This window comes from Aotus nancymaae, unplaced genomic scaffold (assembly GCF_030222135.1).
Source record: "Aotus nancymaae isolate 86718 unplaced genomic scaffold, 86718_ANA_hifiasm-v0.15.2.pri h1tg000029l, whole genome shotgun sequence".
NCBI lineage: Eukaryota > Metazoa > Chordata > Mammalia > Primates > Aotidae > Aotus > Aotus nancymaae.
The window spans coordinates 87391977-87413555 of NW_026988442.1; positions in this window are offsets into that span (position 1 = coordinate 87391977).

Sequence of the window (21579 nt, forward strand, 5' to 3'; positions counted from 1 at the left end):
CAAATGTTTGAAGATTTTTCCAGTTATCTATTATTGTTTCTGATTTAATTCCATTATGGTCAGACAGCAGTCTATGGATTTTTCTTCTTTTTTTTTTTTGAGACTGAGTCTTGCTCTGTCACCAGGCTGAAGTACAGTGGGGCAATCTTTGCTCACTGCACCCTCTGCTTCCTGGGTTCAAGTGATTCTCCTGCCTCAGCCTCCTAATTAGCTGGGACTACAGATGCGAGCCACAACGCCTGGTTAATTTTTGTAGTTTTAGTAGAGACGGGTTTTCACCATGTTGGCCAGGATGGTCTCCATCTCTTGACCTCTGATCCACTGACCTCTGAGGCTGACCTCTAATTGGCCTCCCAAAGTGCTGGGATTACAGATGTGAGCCACCACGCCCAGCATGTATGATTTTAATTTTTTAAAATTTGTTAAAATTTGTTTTATGACTAATACATATGATATGTATTAGTGTATTTGAGGAGAACATATATTCTGTTACTATTGGATGAAATGTTCTGCTTATATCAATTAGATCCAATTGGTTAAAGCTATTGTATTGTTCTTCTATATATTTGATGATTATGTGCTAGTTGCATTGATTATTGAGAAAAAAAGACTACTGAGGATTCTGTAAAAGACGGACTCTAGGATGGTACTCACTGATCCCTGCGTACTGTTCACACTGTTGTATAACCGCCTCCCCTTGAGTATGAGTGGGGCTTATGGTTGACTTCTAACCAGCAGGATATGGCAAAGGTGATAGAGGTAACTTCCAGGATTATGTTACCTTATGAGTCCATCTTCCAAGAAGATGCATTCCAGGACTTTCTTTTGCTGATCTTGAAGGGGTAAATAGCTGTGTTGGGAGGCCCATGTGGCCAGAAACAGGATGGTTTCCAGGAGTAGTTTACAGTTGACAATTAGCAAGAATCCAGGGCTTCCAGTCCTACAGCCATAAGGAAATGAATTCTGCCAACAACCTGAGGGAGCTTAATAGCAGAAGCTTTCATAGTCGGATTTCCCGACGAGACCCTAGCCCTGGCCAACACCTTGATTGCAGCCTTGTAAGACCCTAAGCAGAAGATCCAGTTAAGTCATACCCAGGCTCAACCCACAGAAGCTGTGCCATGACTAATGTGCTGTGCTTCAAGCCTGTAAATTTGTGATACTTTGTTACACAGTAGTAGAAACCAATATGACTTCAACTTTAATTGTGGATTCGTTTGTTTCTTTTTTTAGTTCTGTCAGTTTTTGCTTAATGTATTTTGAAGCTCTGTTGTTAGGAGCTTATTCATTTAGAATATTTATGTCTTCTTAATTAATTGGACCTTTTATCATTATATAATGTGTCTATTTAGCTATGATAATTTTCTGTGCTCTGAGTATGTTTTGATGTTATTGGCACTCCAACTTTCTTATTTATTTATTGAGACAGAATCTCACTCTGTTGCCCAGGCTGGAGTGCAGTGGTTTGATCTTGGCTCACTGCAACCTCTGCCTCTCAGATTCAAGCAATTCTCCTGCCTCAGCCTACTGAATGACTGGGCTTACAGGCACGCATCATTACACCTGGCTAATTTTTGTATTTTTAGTAGAGTCAAGTTTTCACCATGTTGGTCAGGGCTAGTCTTGAACTCCTGACCTCAAGTTATCTACCCACCTAGGCCTCCCAAAGTGCTGGGATTACATGTGTGAGTCACTGTGCCCAGCCCCAATTTTCTTTTTATTAGTTTTTCATGAAATAGCTTTTTCTATTGTTTTACTTTTACCTATATCATTATATTTGAACTCAGTTTGCTAATTCCTACCTAAGATCATTTACATTTAATGTAATTATTGATATGTTTGGATTTAGCTCTTCCATTTTTTTTTGTTTTCTGTTTGTTTCCTCTATTTTCTGTTCCCCTGTATGCCCTTTCCTGCCTTCATTGGTTTATTGGAATACTTTTTAATATTCCAAAATATAAATAAATAAATGTTTGTTTTAGTGCTTGCTCTAGGGATTACAATATACATCCTTAGCTTTTTACGTTTAAGATTTACTCTGAAAAGTAATTCTGATTACTTTACATTGCTTACTGATTACATTGATTACTTAGAATTAATGTTTACAATGTTTTACAATAAAGTAAAATCGTTAATCTTACCACCATATAACTCCATTTATACTTCCTTTGTGTTGTGATAGTGTTATGTATTGCATCTATTTACATTGAAAACCCACCAGATAATACTATAATTTTTTTTCAACCTTCAAACATGTTTTTAAAACTCAATAGGGAAAAATAGTCTACTATACTGATATGGTTTGCTGTGTCCCCACCAAAATCTTATCTTGAATTCTCAAGTGTTGTGGGAGGGACCCAGTGGGAGGTAATTGAATCATGGGGGCAGGTCTTTCCTGTGCTGTTCCCGTGATAGTGAATAAGTCTCATGAGATCTGATGGTTTTGAAGAATGAGAGTCTCCCTGCACAAGCTCTCTCTTTGCCTGCTGCCATCCATGTAAGACTTGACTTGCTCCTCCTTGTCTTCTGCCCTGATTATGAAGCTTTTCTAGTCATGTGGAACTCTGAGGCCAATTAAACCTCTTTCCTTTGTTAACTGCCCAGTCTTGCAGCAGTGTGAAAATGGACTAATACATATATTTATCCAAATACTATTTTTTCTTTATTCCTGGTTCTCCAAGTTTACTTAATTTTTTCCTTTTTTCTTTTTTGAGATAGGGTCAGGCTGGAGTGGGGCAATCACAACTCACTGCAGCCTGGAACTCCTGGGCTCAAGCAATCCTCCCACCTAAGCCTCCCAAATAGCTGTGACTACAGGTGTGAGCCACCATGCCCAATCAATTTTTTTTTGTAGCAATGGGTCTCACTATGTTGCCCAGTTGGTCTCAAACTCCTGAATTCAAGTGATGCTCCCACCTTGGTCTCCCAAAGTTCTAGAATTACAGGTGTAAGCCACTGTGCCTGGTCCCAAGTTTATTTCTGATAAAATTTTCCTTCTGTCTGAAGAATTTCCTTTAGTAATTCTTTTAGCAAAGGTCTATTGACAACTAATTCTCTTAGTCTCCCTTTGTCTTAATTTGTTTGGGCTGCTATAATAAAATAATTGAGACAGGGTAATTTATAAATAACAGAAATTTATTTCTTACAGTTTTAGAGGCTCGGAAGTCCAAGATCAAGGTGCTAGCAGGTTTGATATCTGATGAGGGCTGCTCTCTGCTTCCAAGATGGTGCTTTTTTCTTGCTGCATCCTCCAGAAGTGGAGGAACGCTGTGTCCTCATATGGTGGAAGGGACAGAAGTGGGAAGACAGCTCTCAGAAAGCCTCTTTTATAAGGACACTAATTCCATCCATGAGGCTGGAGACCTCATGGCCTTATCACCTCCCAAGGCCCTCACCTGTTAATACTATCATCACCTTGGGGATTAAGTTTCAATTTACGAGTTTTGAAGGGACACATACATTCAAACAATAACACCCTTTATCTGAGTATCTGAGGATATACCTGCTTCACCTTCCTCTTTAAAGTATTTTTTTTTTTTTTCTGTATAAAGAATTCTGACTTGACAATTCTTTTAGTTTAGGAGTTTAAAAACAGTTTGCCACTCTTGTGGTCTTCATGGGTTCTGTGAGAAACTTGCAGTCATTTGAATTGTTTTTCCCCTAAAACTAATGTATCATTTTTCTCTCAATGCTTTCACATTTTTTGTGTGTTTAGATTTTAGAAGTTTGCTGATGATGTATTTAGATATGAATTATTTGGCTTTGCTGACCCTCTTGGATCTGTAGGTTTATATTTTGCCTAATTTAGAAAGCTTTTAACCATTATTTCTTCAAAATATTTTTTCAGAACTACATATTTTTTCTTTCTGAGACTTTGATGACACTACTATTTGATCTTTTGATACAATTTACCTTCCTTCAATCTGCTGACTTTTTTTCTGCCACTTCTATTTTGTTTTTAGCCTATCCAGTGAGTTCTTTATTTTGGTTGTTACATTTTTCTGATATTAAAATTTCCGTTTGGTTGTTTTTTTTTTTTTTTCTATCTTGGATTTCTCTGCTGAGACTTTATACCTTTTCATTTCAGGAGTGTTAACCATTACCTCTTTGAACATTTTTCTAAAAGCTGTGTCAGATAATTCCAACATCTGCGTCATCTGGTGTTGGCATCTGCTGTTTGTCTTTTTCCATACTAATTGAGGTTTTCCTTGTTCTCTAAGTGCTGAGAAATTTTGGATTATGTCCTGAATGTTTTGAATATTATGAAACTCTGGGTCTTATTTAAATCCTATGGAGAAGTTGATAATTTTATTTTAATAGACCAACAACCTGATTGGGTTTAGGCTGCAAGTACTGACCAGGCCTCTGTGGAATGTGGTTTCAATTTCAGGTTGATTTTAAAAGCATTTGTAGCACTATTCATATCTGTTGCACACATGTGCTCCTCAGTGGCCAGTTGGGCGTGCAGGTGGCGGGCCTCTTTGGTTTGCTATTGAAGATCAGATCCACACACGTGCACCTCTAGTGTGGGCCACCTACAGCATTTCTTCTCTGATCTTTCTAGTGCATTCTGGTTCCTGGGGCTTCTCCTTTTTCATCCTCTGGCCAGAAAGCAGTGGCTTTAGTTACCCTGCTCTGCTGTGGTTGCCCCTGCTCCTGGGGACATGCAGTGGAAAAATACTGAGATTATAAAAACAAGGGGCATTTGTCTCACCCTCTTGGGTCCATGCTCCTCTGAACAGAGAGACTTTCCCCTATTTGAGAGTTTGGGTGGTTGTGGGATCCTGGTGTCACATCTTTCACTGCCTCTGCTGCCATGAGATTCCTTTGAAGCTAGGACATAAGAGAATGCAGAATGAAAAAAGAAAAAAAAAGGGAATGAAAAATGTAGAATTTCCCCCACTCTCTCTGAGAATTAGGGGACCCTTTTCCAGGGTTTTAAACCAGAATTCGAGGGCTTTACCTGGTGGTGTTTCTGTCTATGCCCTGACACCCACTTCTGGATTTTGGGCTTCCTTGGGTACAGGCCAGGGGAAACTGGAGGAAAAGTAGGAAACTTACCACCAATCTGACAGCGTAATACTTTGAATTATGGTGTTTCTTGATTTGCCTGCTGTGATTTACTTTTTATAGCCCTCAAATAACTGCTTTAGGCATTATTTCTACGTTTTATGATTTCATTCAATGGAAGAGACTTGACATGGTGTGTTCATGTACTTTACTCTGAACTAGAATGGGAGTCCTTGGTTCTTAGCACCCTTATTGCACCTTTTCAAATACGTATGACTTAAATGTATGCATGTATATGATGAAGAAAGCTTTCTTTATGATATGGAGAGACCCTTGTGACATGTTGGGAAATGAGACAAAGTAGGTTGCAAGCCACCTTGTATGGTATTTTCTCATTTATGTATAATTGTATATATTCATATATAGAAAACTTGGATATTTGGTTTATGTTTGCTGCTGCAAGTCACAAAATACCTAATCGAAAGTGCCTTGAACATTAAGAAAGGCTTATCGATCCAAGATGGCTGATCACTAGCAGCTTGGGCACGTAGCTCCCAGTGAAAGCGCAGAGAACGAGAGGACGCCACACTTTCAGACGAATTTTTGTTGCTCACGGACCAAGAGATTCCCAGCAGAGGAGCCCCGCGGGTCGCCAGGGCGACTCTTGTGGCCGGCATGGTGGTTTTGCTGGCACCTTAGCACAGCAGTTCTAGGTGCAGAGTCCGGAGATTCCCAGGCAGAAAAGCACCATCAATCTTAACACCGCTGTTTTGGCCGGCGCAGTGGATTGCTCAGATTTCAGCGCTGGGAATCAAAAGTTGGACGTCCGCTCAGAGACCTAGTTAGAAAGTCAGTAATTACAAAGACGACAGAGGGATAAATATATAATGAAGAGAAGAAACCAGCCTAAAAAGGCAGAGAATACTCAAAATCAGAATGCCTCTCCCTCTACAGGGGATCGCAATTCCTCATCAGTAACGGAACAAGGCTTAATGGAGAATGAGTGTGTTCCAATAACAGAAGCAGGCTTCAAAATGTGGGTGATAAGAAACTTCCGTGAATTAAAAGAACTTGTTCTAACCCAATGCAAAGAAACTAAGAACCTTGAAAAAAGGTTTGACGAAATGCTAATGAGAATGGACAATTTAGAGAGGAACATAAGTGAATTGATGGAGCTGAAAAACACAACACGAGAACTTCACGAAGTATGCACAAGTTTAAACAGTCGAATTGATCAAGCAGAAGAAAGGATATCAGAAGTCGAGGACCAGCTCAGTGAAATGAAATGAGAAGACAAGATTGGAGAAAAAAGGATAAAAAGGAATGAGCAAAGTCTCCAGGAAATATGGGATTATGTGAAAAGACCTAATTTACGTTTGATAGGTGTACCTGAATGTGGCGAAGAGAATGAATCCAAGTTGGAAAATACTCTTCAGGATATCATTCAGGAAAACTTTCCCAACCTAGCAAGGCAGGGTAATATTCAACTCCAGGTAATACAGAGAACACCACAAAGATATTCTTCAAGAAGACCAACCCCAAGGCACATAATTGCCAGATTTATTAGGGTTGAAATGAAGGAGAAAATACTAAGGGCAGCCAGAGAGAAAGGTCAGGTTACCCATAAAGGGAAACCTATCAGACTTACAGCAGATCTCTCAGCAGAAACCCTGCAAGCCAGAAAAGAGTGGGGACCAATATTTAACATCCTTAAAGAAAAGAACTTTCAACCCAGAATTTCATATCCAACCAAACTAAGCTTTATGAGCAAAGGAAAAATTAAATCTTTTGAGAACAAACAAGTACTTAGAGACTTCACCACCACCAGACCTGCTTTACAAGAGCTTCTGAAAGAAGCACTATACATATAAAGGAACAACCAATATCAGCCTTTCCAAAAATATATCAAAAAGCAAAGAGCATTAACACAATGAAAAACGTACACCAACTAATGGGCAAAACAGCCAGCTAGCATCAAATGGCAGTATTAAACTTATATATATTCTAATTGGATAAAAAGCCGAAACCCATCGGTATGCTGCATCCAGACCCATCTCACATGCAACAATACACAAAGACTCAAAACAAAGAGGAGGAAGATTTGCCATCCAAACAGAGAGTAAAAATAAACAAATAAACAAAAAGCAGAAGATGCAATTCTCGCCTCTGATAAAGTAGACTTTAAAGCAACAAAGATCAAAAGAGGCAAAGAAGGACATTACATAATGGCAAAAGGATCAATGTAACAAGAAGAGCTAACAATTCTATAGATCAACCAGACAGAAAATTAACAAGGACATCCAGGACTTGAACTCAGACCCGGAACAAGTAAACTTAATAAACATTTATAGAACTCTCCACTTCAAATACACAAAACATACATTACCACCTCACACCTATTCTAAAAGTGACTACATAATTGGAAGTAAACCACTCCTCAGTAATTGCACAGCATTTCATAGGTTTAAATGAAATATTGGTTAGCTGCTTGTTTGTTATTTTCTTCCCTTATTCCTTCCTGTCTACATCATTAAGTATAATTATTGGTATAAAAGTGGTTTTCAATACCCATTACTAAATTGCATTCTAGCCTGGGCAAGAAAGCAATACTCCCATTCTCTCTCTCTCTTTCTCTTCCTTTTTCTTCCTCTTCTTCATTCTTTTTTTTCTTTCTTTCTTAAAAAATAAATAAATAAATAAATAAATAAAAATTAAAAAAAAAGAAAGGCTTATCATGTTGCATGGCAGGAAGTCAGAGCATGGTTGGTTTGAGAGTTGGCTAATTTTCCAGCTTAAGAATGTCAGGGCTATTAGTTTCCCACTGAGACATTCTTTTGACTTTCTTTGAAGGGTATAAGTTGGCTGCAACTCCTTCAGGCTTTCTTTCATTACATGGCAATGTCCAAAGTCAGGAAGAACCATCTCTTCTTGTGTTTCTCTTTTATCAAGAAAGGAAACTTCCTCTTAAAGCCCCTAGCAGAATTCTGTTATGTTAATTAACCACGGTTGAATCTTATGCCTGAGCCTTACCAGTCTTTAGACCAGGGTGAATAATACTAGATCGTATTTATCCTGTGAGCCTGGAAAGGGAACTCTGAAATCCTTTGGGCTCCTGATGCTCGAACAAAATCAAATTCATCCTCACAAGAAAGAAGAGAAGGAAATTAAGAAAGACATAAATAAATGGAAATATAGCTTGTGTTCGTGAATTAGAAGACTTAACCATATTAAAATGTCCACATGAGCCAAAACAATCTAGAGAGTCACTGCAACCCCTATTAAAATCCCAAAGGCATTTTTTATAAAAATAGAAAAAAAATCTCCATATTTATATGAAACAACAAAGGACATTGAATAGCCAAAACAATTTTGAGAAAAAAAGGACAAAGCTAGAGGCCTCATACCTCCTGACTATGAAACATACTATAAAGTTACAGTAATCAAAACAATATGATATTGGCATAAAGCCAGACAGGTAAACCAGTGGAGCAGCATAGAGAACCCAGAAATAAACCTATGCCTATATAATTGATTGATCTTTGACAAGGGTACCAAGAAGACACAATGGAGAAAAGGTAGTCTCTTCAACAAACGATGTCAAGAAAACTGTATATCCACATAGCAAAGAATGAAATTGCACCTTTGTCTTACGCTATACACAAAAATCAACTCAATGTAGATTAAAGACTTAAAATGTAAGACTGGAAACTGTGAAACTCCTAGAAGGAAACATAGGGAAAAATCTTGACATTGGTCTTGGCAATAATTTCTTAGCTATGACACCAAAATCAACAAAAGCAAAAATAGACAAGTGAGACTAGATTGAACTAAAACGCTTTTGTACAGCAAAGAGAACAGAGTGAAAAGGCTGCCTATGGAATGGGAGAAAACATTTGTAAATTATATATCTGATAAGGTGTTAATATCCCAAATATACAAGAAACTCCAACAATCCAAGCCAAAAAAAGAAAAAATGGGCAAAAGACCCAAATAGATGTTTAACCAAAAAAGACATACACATGACCAAAAAACATATGAAAAAGATGTTGAAGATCACTAATCATCAGGGAAATGCAAATAAAAACCACAATGAGATACCACCTCATGCCCATTAAGAAGGCTATTACCAAAAAAAAAAAAAAAAAAAAAAAAAATCACAAAATATAACAAGTGTTGGTGAGGATGTGAAGAAATTGGATCCCATTGTCCTGTATTGATGTAAAATGGTGCAGCCACTATGGAAAACAGTATGGAAGCTACTCAAAAAACTAAAAATAGAATTATAACATGATCTAACAATTCTATTTCTCAGTATTTATCCAAAATAATTGACATCTGAATCTTGAAGAGTTATCTGTACCCCCATGTTCATTGTAGCCTTGTTCACAGTAGCCAAGCTACAGAAACAACTTAAATGTTCATTGAAGAGCAAATGGGTAAAGAAAATGTGGTGTATAATGGAATGTTATTCAGCCACAAAAAAGAAAGGAATCTTGTTGTATGCTACATGGATGGACCTTGACAACATTGTGGCTAAGTGAAAGAAGCCAGTCGTAGAAGGACAAATACCGCATGATTCCCCTAATATGAATTATCTAGAGTAGTCGAAGTCATTGCAGCAGAATGTACAATGGCGGTTGCCAGGGGTTGGGGGAACTGGGAAAAGGAAAGTTGCTGTTCAATGGGCATAAAGATTTAGTTATGTAAGAGAAATAATTTCTAGAGATCTCCTTTATAACGTTGTGTTTGTAGTTAGCAATGCTGTAATGAACACTTAAACATTGTTAAGAAGGTAGATCTCATGTTTTGTATTTTTTTACTGCAACAAAAACAAAGTTAGAAGAGAGGGGTAAATAGGTTGGTAGGCAGGCAACAGACTCTCCCAGGGAGGTGTGTACCGATTCTGATCTACTGATAGTGTTTCCTCCTGTGCAGGGTTTTGAGAAAACTTTCACTTTCTTAGTATTGGTCCTTTCCACCTGATCACGTGTGATGACAGTAAAATAGGTGTTTCCTATTTGAGAAAAGATAAGACAGGGTCCTGGCATTTATTTACTTCTCCATGGAGCCTGCCTTGGCTTCCAGGCCCTCTCTGATCCTTTCCTTCTCTGAAGACTGGATGCTTCAAGGGCAGTGTCATGCAATTTACGATTTCAGTCCAGTGCTTCGTGTTTTGTTGCCTGCTATGTCTTGTGTATTTATTTATCTTCTACCTGCAGCTGGGTTGTAAACTCTTGGATGTCAGATACATTTCTTCTTGATCTCCAGGGGATCCAGGGCTGAGAACCTGGGTGGAACACAATAAATACTCATTAAATGATTTATGGTGTGGCCTATTTCTGGGCCAGCCCTGGGAATAGGGGGTAACGCATGGTCATTTGCTGTCAATCCATTTCTGAAAATATACTATCACTTTTTTGCTTGGATCCCTGATGATAAGACACAGCTCAAAGAACTGAGATTTTACCAGGAAGACCTAAGTGATAGGCAACAAATAATTATGTAATCATGACGAGTCATATTTCTGCTATTCTACAGTGTTCCCATTGAGCAAACCTGTATCTTAAGAGACTTTTGCATGTTTGCATGGACCATGGACTGCAAAAATTTCTTTCTGGTGGTCTACAGGCTGTGGATTCAAATCCTTAATGTTTTAGGTTACCTGAAGAATTCTCTCTAAGTTTTCCAATAACACACTTTAAAGAAAAATAATGCCTCAAATGAGTGTTGTGTAGTTGAGCATATTTACTTACATGATGCTCTCAAAGTCTTTTCACCTACATGACAGAACGTTTCAAGTGAAAAGGACTTTTGACACCATGACTCCAATCCCTTTAGATACTAGGGAAACTGAGGCCCAGAGAAGGGAAGTGCGTTTCCAGGATACACATGTTAATTATTGGCAGTCCTGGACTAGAATCAGAAGGTAATGACCTTTACCACTTTGCCAGGCGGCTTTGAACATTTTGTTTTCTGGAAGGGTTATTGCTATTTTGACTATTTAGTAGAGTTGTTAGGACAAGCCAACGAATTAAGCAAGACCTGAGATGTTAGGATTAACCTGTATGTGTTTCGCTGAGAATGAGTGTACTAGACGCTTTCCAGAGGAGACACTAGACAAAGAGTTTGAGGTGGTGGCGACTTGAGTTCAGGACACCAGAGGGACACATGTAGAGAGTAAAGGCCCTGGTAAGGAGGATGGATGGACAAAACCTGGAGGAAAAATGGCACCACTGCCGCCATTGTGCCACATGAACCAGATGCTGCAGGTGGGTATCTTGCCCTGTATTACCCATATAAGATTGGCTCCATCTTCCATCTTATGTCATGTGGGAAGTCCAATGCCTTCACCAAGCTTTTTTGTAAATTCTTGTTTATACTCATTTCTAGTTACTTCTGGATAGGTTCTATCTTTGCCAAATTATCACTTTATTCTGTGCTTTTTGCAACTGCTTCATTAGTCTGGCATTGACCCAAATGTGAGAAACAGACCTGCCTGATTTATTCCCTTCCAGGAAAGGAAGTCCTCCAAGATTATTGAGTCATGTCAAAATGGCTTCCACTGGTCAAACATAAGACAATTTGACTATCAATAAGAATAACTGCACGATATCAAATGCGTTAAATATGTTTAAATAAGGAGTTCATAATGATAATAACAAGATGCTTTACTGGTAACCCTTGGGTTCTAGGGAACCCATGCATTAATTTGAAAGGTGGCAAATAAAAGGAAAGCAATAATTTTTTAGCTCTGTGGTTATCATACTAACTGTATTTCAGAATAACCAAAGAACCAAATCATTGACCGGGCAGTTTCTCTTCACAGAGGGTAATAGATACAGAAGGAATGATACAATCAGAATGCTATCATTTTGCAAGCCCTAGTGAAGTAATGGCTATGGGGAGTGATCATCAGTGGTATCGATGTCACGAAATGAGAAGGTTGGATATTACGTATCTCCCAGTGGAAGTTTCCAACACCACTTAGGAGGTAGTCTTGCGAAAAGAAATCAAACCAGAATCCAATCAACCCTTTCCATGGTTTGTGGATCTCTTTTGGCAAGACTACTTCATAAGTGGTGTTGAGTTCTCCCATCAAGAAGGATTTGCTTTAGAATTGTCTACAGAGGAAAAAGATGGGTGGGTGGAGAGGTGGAGCAAGATTGGCCATGGGTTGCTAAGTGCTGAAGCTGGGTGATGGGCACCCGGGGCTTCACTATGCCACTTTCTCTCATATACATTTGAAAAATGCATAATTAGTAAATTTGAAATTATTATCCTAATGTAGCGTAAACAAAACAATCGAGCACATGAAGCAATTCAGTGACGTGGGCTTTTGTTAAAAACTCTGAGGTAATAGTGAGAGAAGTTATAGCAAACTGCATATAGTGGCTAATACTGAATATTAGCATTCTTTCTCTTTAGAGAAAAGCTCCTCAGCCTTCTCAACTACTCAAAATCCAGGTGCTTACTGTGTTTGGTTTCTCCTTGCCTACCACCACTTTCCATCTCCAATGATGCTAGAAAAAAACTCCTATTTTATTACGAAGAACAATTCAGTGGCCTCTAGCCAGGAACTCAACTCTGGACTTTTCCTTTGCAAATCCAGTGGTTCAGTGATGCACTGTGCAACAGACAGTTACTCCAGATTTTGCAGCTTTCCCATGTATTTGGTAAGGTAAGGATGAAACTACTATATATAGCAAATAACACACCAGACAATGCCTCAAAACATAGACCATATTATTTTCCCCTTCTGTAATGGGTCTGGCAATGGTTGGGGAGTCCAGCTCCACTTTATGAGATCATTCAGATAAGCAGGTTCCCTCCATTTGGTGCTCCCCCATCCCCTGGCTGGAGAATTGCCAGTGAGAATGAAAGGATGTATGGGAGAGTCCACACTGGTGTCCACAGGACCAGTGTAGGAAGCTGCACGTGTGGCCTCTACTCATGTCCCATGCAAGAACCTAGTCACCTGGCTCCACCAGCTATGCAGAGCCTGGCGTGTGGCCTGACCAGCGACTTTGTGCCCAGCTACAATTCTCCTCCATTCCAGGGAGAGTGGATTCTGGAATACATCTCTCTGCCCTCAGTCTATGCAAGGAGAACAGAGATTTCATTCCCACTGAATTTATAAATAAGGTGTGGGATGCAGAACTGGTGGGCTGGGATCAAATGCAGCTTAGTTTGTCCCCTATTCCCCTTTCAAGTTTACTCAGTGCTGGTGACTTTGCTCTGCCCCTGGGTGAAACTGTCAGATCCATAGTAATAGACACATTGAAGGGATTTTAAGTCCCAGTTTAGTACTTTGAATGTCCAGTCCCAGATCTTACCTCAATTTGGTGACAGGTATTTGCCTCTCTCCCAGCTTGGCCCAGCTTTAGGGACATCAGTGGCTTTCTCTGTTTCTCCACCTTGCAGGATGGTGCTGGAGGTGCTGGAGGAGGGAGGGTCCATCTCACTCCCGCTGGCTCTGTGGGGAGCTGGCTTTCTGCTCTCTGGGCCTGACAGATGCGGAGAGCTGACTGTGTCCCTCATGCTGGAATTTGGAAAGCTCTTCAGAGCTTCCCAGGTGGGTTGCTTGACTGGAACCATTTGAGCAGCCCTGTGCTCCTCTGTTCTGGGTAGTGGCTAGAGACACCTCTGGCAGCCTGAGGAATGCGGTCTTATCCTGACTTCTCGTGGCTGAGATCAAGATCTCTCTGGCCCCCTAGGTGGCCCTGTTGACCCTAAGATATCCCAGGGCTGTCTTTCTCTCCCGGGGGCACACATTGGATCCTTGGGAAACACATTCTTTGCTCAGCACTCTTCTTGCTCAGAACTTTTCTTGCTAACCTTTGACCTCTTGATTTTTCAGGTGGGAGTCGGGACCCAGCCCTCCCATCCTCCAGCTATAGGGGCCACAGAGCCTGTAGCAGGAGGTGAGAGTCACAGCACAGTCTGTGGTATGTAATCTGTAGTCATATCTGGATCACAGTGCTCCAAATATACAATTGCTTTTTGTATTCACAGAGAGGGCGAGAGAGTTTGGAAGCCGTGGACGAGGTTCTGCATCTGACCTTGACAAATTCCGCCTTTGGAGATTCTTTGGTATTGGATATCCGTTGTCTTGGTGCCCAGTTAAAATGGAAGCAGGAGGAGTTCCGCCCTACCAGCCTGTAATATAAAAGAATCATGCTGCCTGCAAAAGCAGCCACAGTCAATTTGGGTTTTAAATAACAGTTTTTATCTCCCTGCTACAGTTGGAAGCCCCCTGCATAAAACCCTGGCTTCAGAAGGCAGACCAAACAGGGAAGTCAGCGTGGATGTCCTGCCCGTCTGTCCCCTGCCTCCCCAAAGCCTGTGCCTGAGAAAGCAGAAAGCATTGGTGAGACCATCTCTTTGAATAGGATTTTTGTCCCCAGCTTTCTGTGATGTGGCTCACCAGGGGAAATAACATTTTCATATTGTTATGACCTGTGAGTGTTTTCTTTAAACTCAGCAAAACAAATCCTTCAGATTCTGTGCACTTTTGCTGCCCCATAAATTGTAATTATTAGGTCAGTGGGGTGGTAGCAGTTAGAGGGAGCCCAAGGCTAGGTTTGTTAGACCCAATTAGTGTAGACCTTGGATTAATATGTTTCCACCTTCACATGCCAAGTCCTGTACAAGGCTGTGCGTTAACATGAGGATTTATGTCACAGAGGGCAGGGGCTGAGTCATACTCCAGCCACGTGGAGACCCAGTGAGCCATCTTTGTGCCAATATGTCTTTGAGCCTTAGAGCCTAAAGCTAAAGGAATGGGTTCAGCATACGCTGACCAAGCACCTGCTCTGTGCTTGCTACAAAGAGTGATATATTTAGTGATAAAGAAGACAGCTCTGGCTGGGCGTGGTGGCTCACACCTGTAATCCTAGCACTTTGGGAGGCCGAGGTGGGTGGATCACAAGGTTAGGAGATTGAGACCAGTGTGGCCAACACAATGAAACCCCATCTCTACTAAAAATACAAAAAATTAGCTGGGTGTGGTGTTTTGCACCTGTAATCCCAGCTACTCGGGAGGCTGAGGCAGGAGAATTGTGTGAACCCTGGAGGCAGAGATGGCAGTGAGCCGAGATCGTGCCATTGCACTCCAGCCAGGGTGACAGTGTGAGACTCTGTCTCAACAAAAAACAAAAAGCAAAAAAACAAAAAGAAGACAGCTTCTCACCCAAGGAGCTCAGAGGCAGAGCTTAGAGAGGAAGGGGATGGATATACACCTACCACCGGCCCGCTCCTCAGACTGCTGAGGACTCCCTGGCATGTCTGCAAGGCTAGGTAGGTTCATCCACCTCATCTCGCCTGGGTGTTCCTCCTCATCTGGCTTCCAGAATTCCTCTGCCCACCGTTCATTGGCCCTCTCACTTTCCTTCCATCTTAGGGTCCAGAACTCCCCTCCTTTGAGTCCAATCTTCAGTCCTTGTCATTTGTGAAGGTCCCTTCACTGACCATACAGGTGGCTGCTGAGAGTGCACCTGTGGGGCAGTGAAGAAAAGGAGATTTGCCAGCAGCTCAGAGCTTGGTGAGCAGATGCCCTGTGAATCACTCTTCAGAGGGAGGTGTCCGGGAAAAGTCCGCCCAGGATGTCACTGGGTTGGGCTCCTGTGCACTAAACCAAGCAGAGAAATGTGGTTGTCTCAGGAGTAAAGCTGTTTTCTCCTGTAATTCCATCACTGTAGAAAGACATCTAAAACTGAATTCAATTTACCTCCTCTAGGTGCAGAGTGCCTCTTTCCCTAGCTTACTCTGTATCAGCAAGTTGCCCACAGGAAAGCATTCAATGAACCCAGTGCCGTGGGACACAGCAATGGGAATTTCCAACTCAGCAGCTAGTCACCGGGGGTAGGGTGGGGGAGCAGTCAGGACTGACTTCTGGCTCTGCTAACTGCAAAGTCCACGTTTCTTCCTCTTTATCGTATTGCTTGCCTGCTATTGATACCTTCTGGTTGTTTTTTACCTACATATTTTTCAGTTTATCATTATTCGTTGTGATAAAAAACAGCATTTACCAACTTAACTATTTTTAAGTATACAATAATGTTACCTATATGCATATCATTGTTTAACAGATCTTTAGAGCTTTTTATCTTGCAAAACTGAAACTCTACACCCATTGAAAAACTCACCTTTTCCCCCTGCCTCCTAGCCCCCGGCAACCACTATTCTACTTTCTGTTTCCAAGAGTTTGACTACTTTAGATACCTCTATGAGTGAAATCATGCAGTATCTGGCCTTTTGTGAATGGCTTATTTCACTTAGCATAACGTCCTCCAAGTTCATCTTAGCTGTAGCACATGATAGAATTTCCTTCTTCTTTAAGATGGGGGTTTTGCTATGTTGCTCAGGCTAGCCTCAAACTCCTGGGGTTAAGAGATCCTCTCACCTCAGCCTCTCGAGTAGCTGGAACTGCAGGTGTGAATCTCTGAACCTGGTAGATTTCCTTCTCATGTTAAGGCTGAACAATATTCCATTGTATATCACAAGAGTTCCAATTTCTCTGCATCTTCACCAACTCTTGTTATTTTCTGTTTTTTGTTTGTTTGTTTTTTGATAGTGGCTATCCTGATATTGTAAGTGTTCTTTATATATTTTGGATATTAGCCCCTTATCAGATACGGGCTTTGCAATATGTCCTCCCATTCCATAAGTTGCCTTTTCACTCCGTTGATTGTTTCCTTTGTTGTGCAGAAGTTTTCAAGTTTGGCAGCCTCATTGGTCTCTTTTTGCTTTGTTGCCTCTATGTTCGATGTTCTTAGAAATAAGGATTCAGGGATAAGTTGTTCACTCAGGAGGGCAGGGAAGACTTGCAGGAAAATGATGCAAAAGAGAAATTGATCCTTCCCAATGAGTGGAGGAGTTGGGTATTTGTGCACCATTTCCTGTCAGTCATTGGTTGAGGGCTGCTTCTGGGGGATATTAATTCCCTGGCACTTCTGATTTGCCAGGCAGGGAAGCAGAGCAGCCTTCTGTGGTTCCAGAGAAACCTCCAGGTACAGAGATGCCGTTGCTGGCAGTTCTGTAGCTATTTGGAGCACTTAAAGTGGTGGGGTTTGAACAAAGCCAGTAGAGCATTGGCAGCATCTGCCACGTCCCAAATAACCACAGGTCCTGGGTTCTAAGTCCTGATTCTGTTTGAATTGCCATAAAGGAATACCTGAGACTGAGTAATTTATAAAGAAAAGAGGTTTATTTGGCTCATGGTTCTGCAGGCTGTACAGGAAGCATGGCACCAGCATCCACTTCTGGAGAGGCCTCAGGAAGCTGATTGGAAGATCACGGCAGAAAAGGAAGGGGCACCAGCATGTGCGGGTCACATGGCAAGAGAGAAGAAACAAGAGTTGATGGGAGGTGCCTGGCTCTTTTTAACAATCAGCTCTCAGGAACAAACGCAGGAATTAATAGAGCAAGAACTCACTTATTACTGTGAGGACGGCACCAAGCCATTCATGAACGATCTACCTCCATGACCCAAACACCTCCCACTTGGCTGCACCTTTAACATTGGGGATCAAATTTCAGCATGAGATTTGTAGGGGACAAATATCCAAACTGTATCAGTCACTAACAAGCTATTTGACTTTGGATGTCATGTGACCCTGTGCCTCAGATTCCTCAAGAGCAAAATGGGGGATGTATAATTTCCTCTCTCGAAGTAGAATACAAACTCCTTAAGGCCAGGCACTCTGCTTTGGACACCCTTTTCCCGGGGTGTGGGACTAGATCATTTGCATACCTCATCTTCCTGTCTCTTTTGGAAATAACTTTAATCAAGACCTTTAAGAGACTTGGAACATGCAGAATACTTGCCTTTGCAAAAGACGTGACAATGTCACCATCCATGTGGCTACTTCTAAGATATCTCTTAATGTTCTCAACACAGCTCTGGAAGCAGATCCAGCAGATGCTACTTGAGTCATCAGATAGAGAGGGAAATAGGTACACAGAGCTCTGTATGCACTAGGTGCTTACCAATGCTTGGCACAGCCACCGACTGAAATAGTCCCTGTATTTCTATACCTGCCACCAGTATGGCAGGTGCCTGATCACAGATTCCCTATGTACATGTCACTTTGAATAGATACATATCCTAAAATGTCACCCACCAGCCACTAGGTATGCAGAGATTCTCCTTGGAATGGGCCATTAACTACCATTTATGAACTGGTCTAAATTCTATGAATGGTGCACCCAAGGACGACCGTGGCTCAGGTGTCAGTAAGTGATGCTGCACAGCATTTTGCTCATGCTGCAGTCCCTGGTCTGCAGGCGGGATAATTATCACACAGTCAGTAGGCATGTCCTTCCCACATTCGTGGGTTTCCACTTCTTGGTTGTTTGCTCGCTTCCAGGTATTTTCTGAATTGGCCTCTCAATTTTTTCTGAATTCTATAAAATATATGGATTAACATCCATCAGGAATCACCTATGTTTATAAATAATCTCCAAAAGTGACCTTTTGGCTGTTCAGCCTATATGAAGTTATTTTTGAGACGTGGCAGGTCCGGTTATTACTTGGGACTTCTGAACAGGGAGCCTGATGAAATGATTCCAAAATTAGAGGTGCGACTTCATGGTTCCCATTTTGTCCTAAGACTGTATCATAAGAACACATGGTTTTAAAGTTTTTCTTTTTTTGATCTGTTTTCTCTTTCTCTTCACACCTCCAGCCTCCTTCTAAGGAGACCGTGAGTTTGTATCTCTCTCTTTGTAATCAATATTTGTCAACATGTATGTATACTCAACTTGATAAAAAAAAAAACCCAGAAGAATTGAGGTCACAGCAAAATGAAGGTGTACGCATAGGATCTCCAGGGCAGGAAAGGCTGGTACACAAATGCTGGTCGTAGGGTCTTAGGCAGATATGAGAGATTGCTACAGATTTGACTCTTAACCTCTTAGCAGCCAAAGCAAAGAAACACTATTCACAGAAGCTCAGAGTTTTCTATTAGTAGGCATATGGGTTTTTACAAAGGGCAGCATATCTCACTGTCCTGGATGTCATTATGATCAAATGCAGGTCGGTTTGTGCTGTGGGCTGTGCTCTGGAGCATGGTCACCATGTCTTTGTGTGTTGCAGGGGAAGGTTCAGGGTCTCTGGGGAGCTGAGGCCCATGGGAATGGGAGTGGGCACCCACACTGAGTGTGGTGGTCCTGTGTGGCCCAGACTGGAAGAGGACTTGGAGATCCGTGCAGGCCAGCTGGGACCTCTGAGACACTCGTAAGAGGGCCCCTGAGGAAGCACGTGAGACATTTGACCTCTGAGACACTTGGTCCTGTGCAGGCCAGCTGGGACCTCTGAGACACTCGTAAGAGGGCCCCTGAGGAAGCACGTGCCTGGGCCATGCCTGAGACTTCTCCTGGCTTCCGTAGTTGCCCCTGGTCTTCTCCTTTTGCTCTGTGCGGCCTGAAGCATTTCCAGAACTTCCCCAGCACTTGAGGGGTCTAGAACACATAAGTGGGAGGTCAGAGCCCATGCCCTGCTGCCATCCTGTGTCTGACTCTCCACAGAAAGGAGGAAAGCAGGTACCAGATGTGTCCAGGAGGTGTAGGCTGACATAGGACAGCCGCTTTCTAAGCATGAGCATCAACGTGTTGATGACATTTGTTCAGAGATGCATCCGAGCGCATGAAATGATGTGGCTGAGCTCATCCTCTCAGCCAGAGACGGATCCCAGGCCTCTTGGCAATCCCTTGTGAAGTGAAGAGACTTGAAAGATCTTTGGCTCTTGAGTGTGTGCATCTAATCTGTCCCCTGAAGGCGGACATGCCTCGGTTTCTCTCTAATCGACAACCTCCACCAACGGTTTCTCCTTTGCCCTGATCGTTTACCTGGGATTCTTTTCAGTTTCTAGAAATAATGTTTTGAGATTGCAGTTCAGTTTCTGGCAATGCAGATAAGCAGCTTTTTTCAGGCTGGGCCTTGGGAACCTTGGCAGCAGCATGAACTGAGGGATGCCTGTGGCTGTGACTTTTGTGATGAGCATGGCTTATAGTAGCTTCATCAGATGCTGCTACAGAACGGTCCTTGTTGACTATGATTTTCGTGATTATTGTGGTCCTGGTGGCTTTCGACAGCAGCTGTTCTGGATGGATCAAGGCTGTTAGGGAACTTCTGATTCAAAGACAAACCTCAGACTCAGAGATAATTTCTCTGCAGGAGTGATCAGGCCTTAAAATATGAAACATGTTTATTGGACAGCTGCCGAGTGCTTCCTGCTGTATAGCACCGCCTGGGGTGTAGAGAGCTTTTTGTAAACTTCAGAGAGCTTTTCCTGACTTAATTTCCACCATGCCTCTGTGAGGGAGTACATCAGCTAGAGCAGGTTTGTTTGCAAGTGACATGAAAGACTCCAGGGGAATTGATCTATGAAGGGGAGTTACTGGCTGGTTCATGTCACTGATATACTCAGAGGTAGTTCTGATTCAGGTGAAGTTTGATCTAGGGCTCAAAAAGTATCCCTAAGGGACAAGTGCCCTTCCTGTTCCTCCTCTGCCTTCCTGGCATGAGCTTCATTCCCAAGGTTTATACCAAAGGCTGCTGGCAACCCAGGAAAGCTTGCAGTTTCAAAATAGTTGCTGGAGTTCTAATCCTTACAACCTCTGATTACGTCATCCAGTGGAAGAGAGAAGGTCTCCTATAGTAGCTTTTACAGAGCAGAGAAACAGTCTCCACTCCCACAAATCCCTGGAAAGTCTCCTTGAGTCTGATTAGTTTGTGTGTCATTCTTGGATCAGAGGCGTGGGGTTCTCTGATTGACTTAGGACCCTCTCCGGGGGCTCGGGTGGGTTTAACTTTACCAAGTCACAAGGCTAAGAATGGGAAGGAAAACAAAAGATTTGGTTCATGAAAGGAGGGAAGGAGGGGAGTTTGTCTGCATGCCTGAGAAGAACGTCTGTTGGCTGTAGGCCAGTAAGAAGAGGCTTACACCCAGTGAGCAGAGGAGAGCCTGGACTTGTCCAGGATCCTGTAACACGGGAATGATGCTCCTGGGGGTGATTTTTTTCTCTCCACGGTTACACTGTCAGTTCAGTGATGCGCCAGGCCACGGATTTTTTTTTTTTCCTACTGTTTCTCCAAGACCTAGTATAATGCAATGCCTTTAGATGGTGCTTACCAAGTATTTGTTGAGTGACTGGAAGAGGGTAATTAAGGAAGGGTGAGGGGCATTGTTGCTGGAACTGGTGAGGCTCAAGTGGTGATTATAATGGAGACCCAGGAAGGGCATTGGAAGGAATCTTGAAAATCTGTAAAGCAGCTGGGAACCTGGGCTTGCTCAGTACACAGTGAGACATGCTGTTGCAGAAGGTGGGTGCCAGTGAAAAGAGGGGAGCAAGATGTGAGCTGAGCTGGTGAGTTGCATGCTGGGAAAGCCCTGGGGGAGGTGGCAACTGTGGCTCCGTCCCCCTCGGGTGAGAGCCTGGGCCGGACCCTGCATGGCACCGCCTCCCCCAGACCTCTGTCCCTAACACTGTGAAGAAAGTTGGGACAGTCTTGCAAGTTAAGGCACAAGAGACAGAAGAAATTCACAGCTGAGCAACATTTTTTAGGAC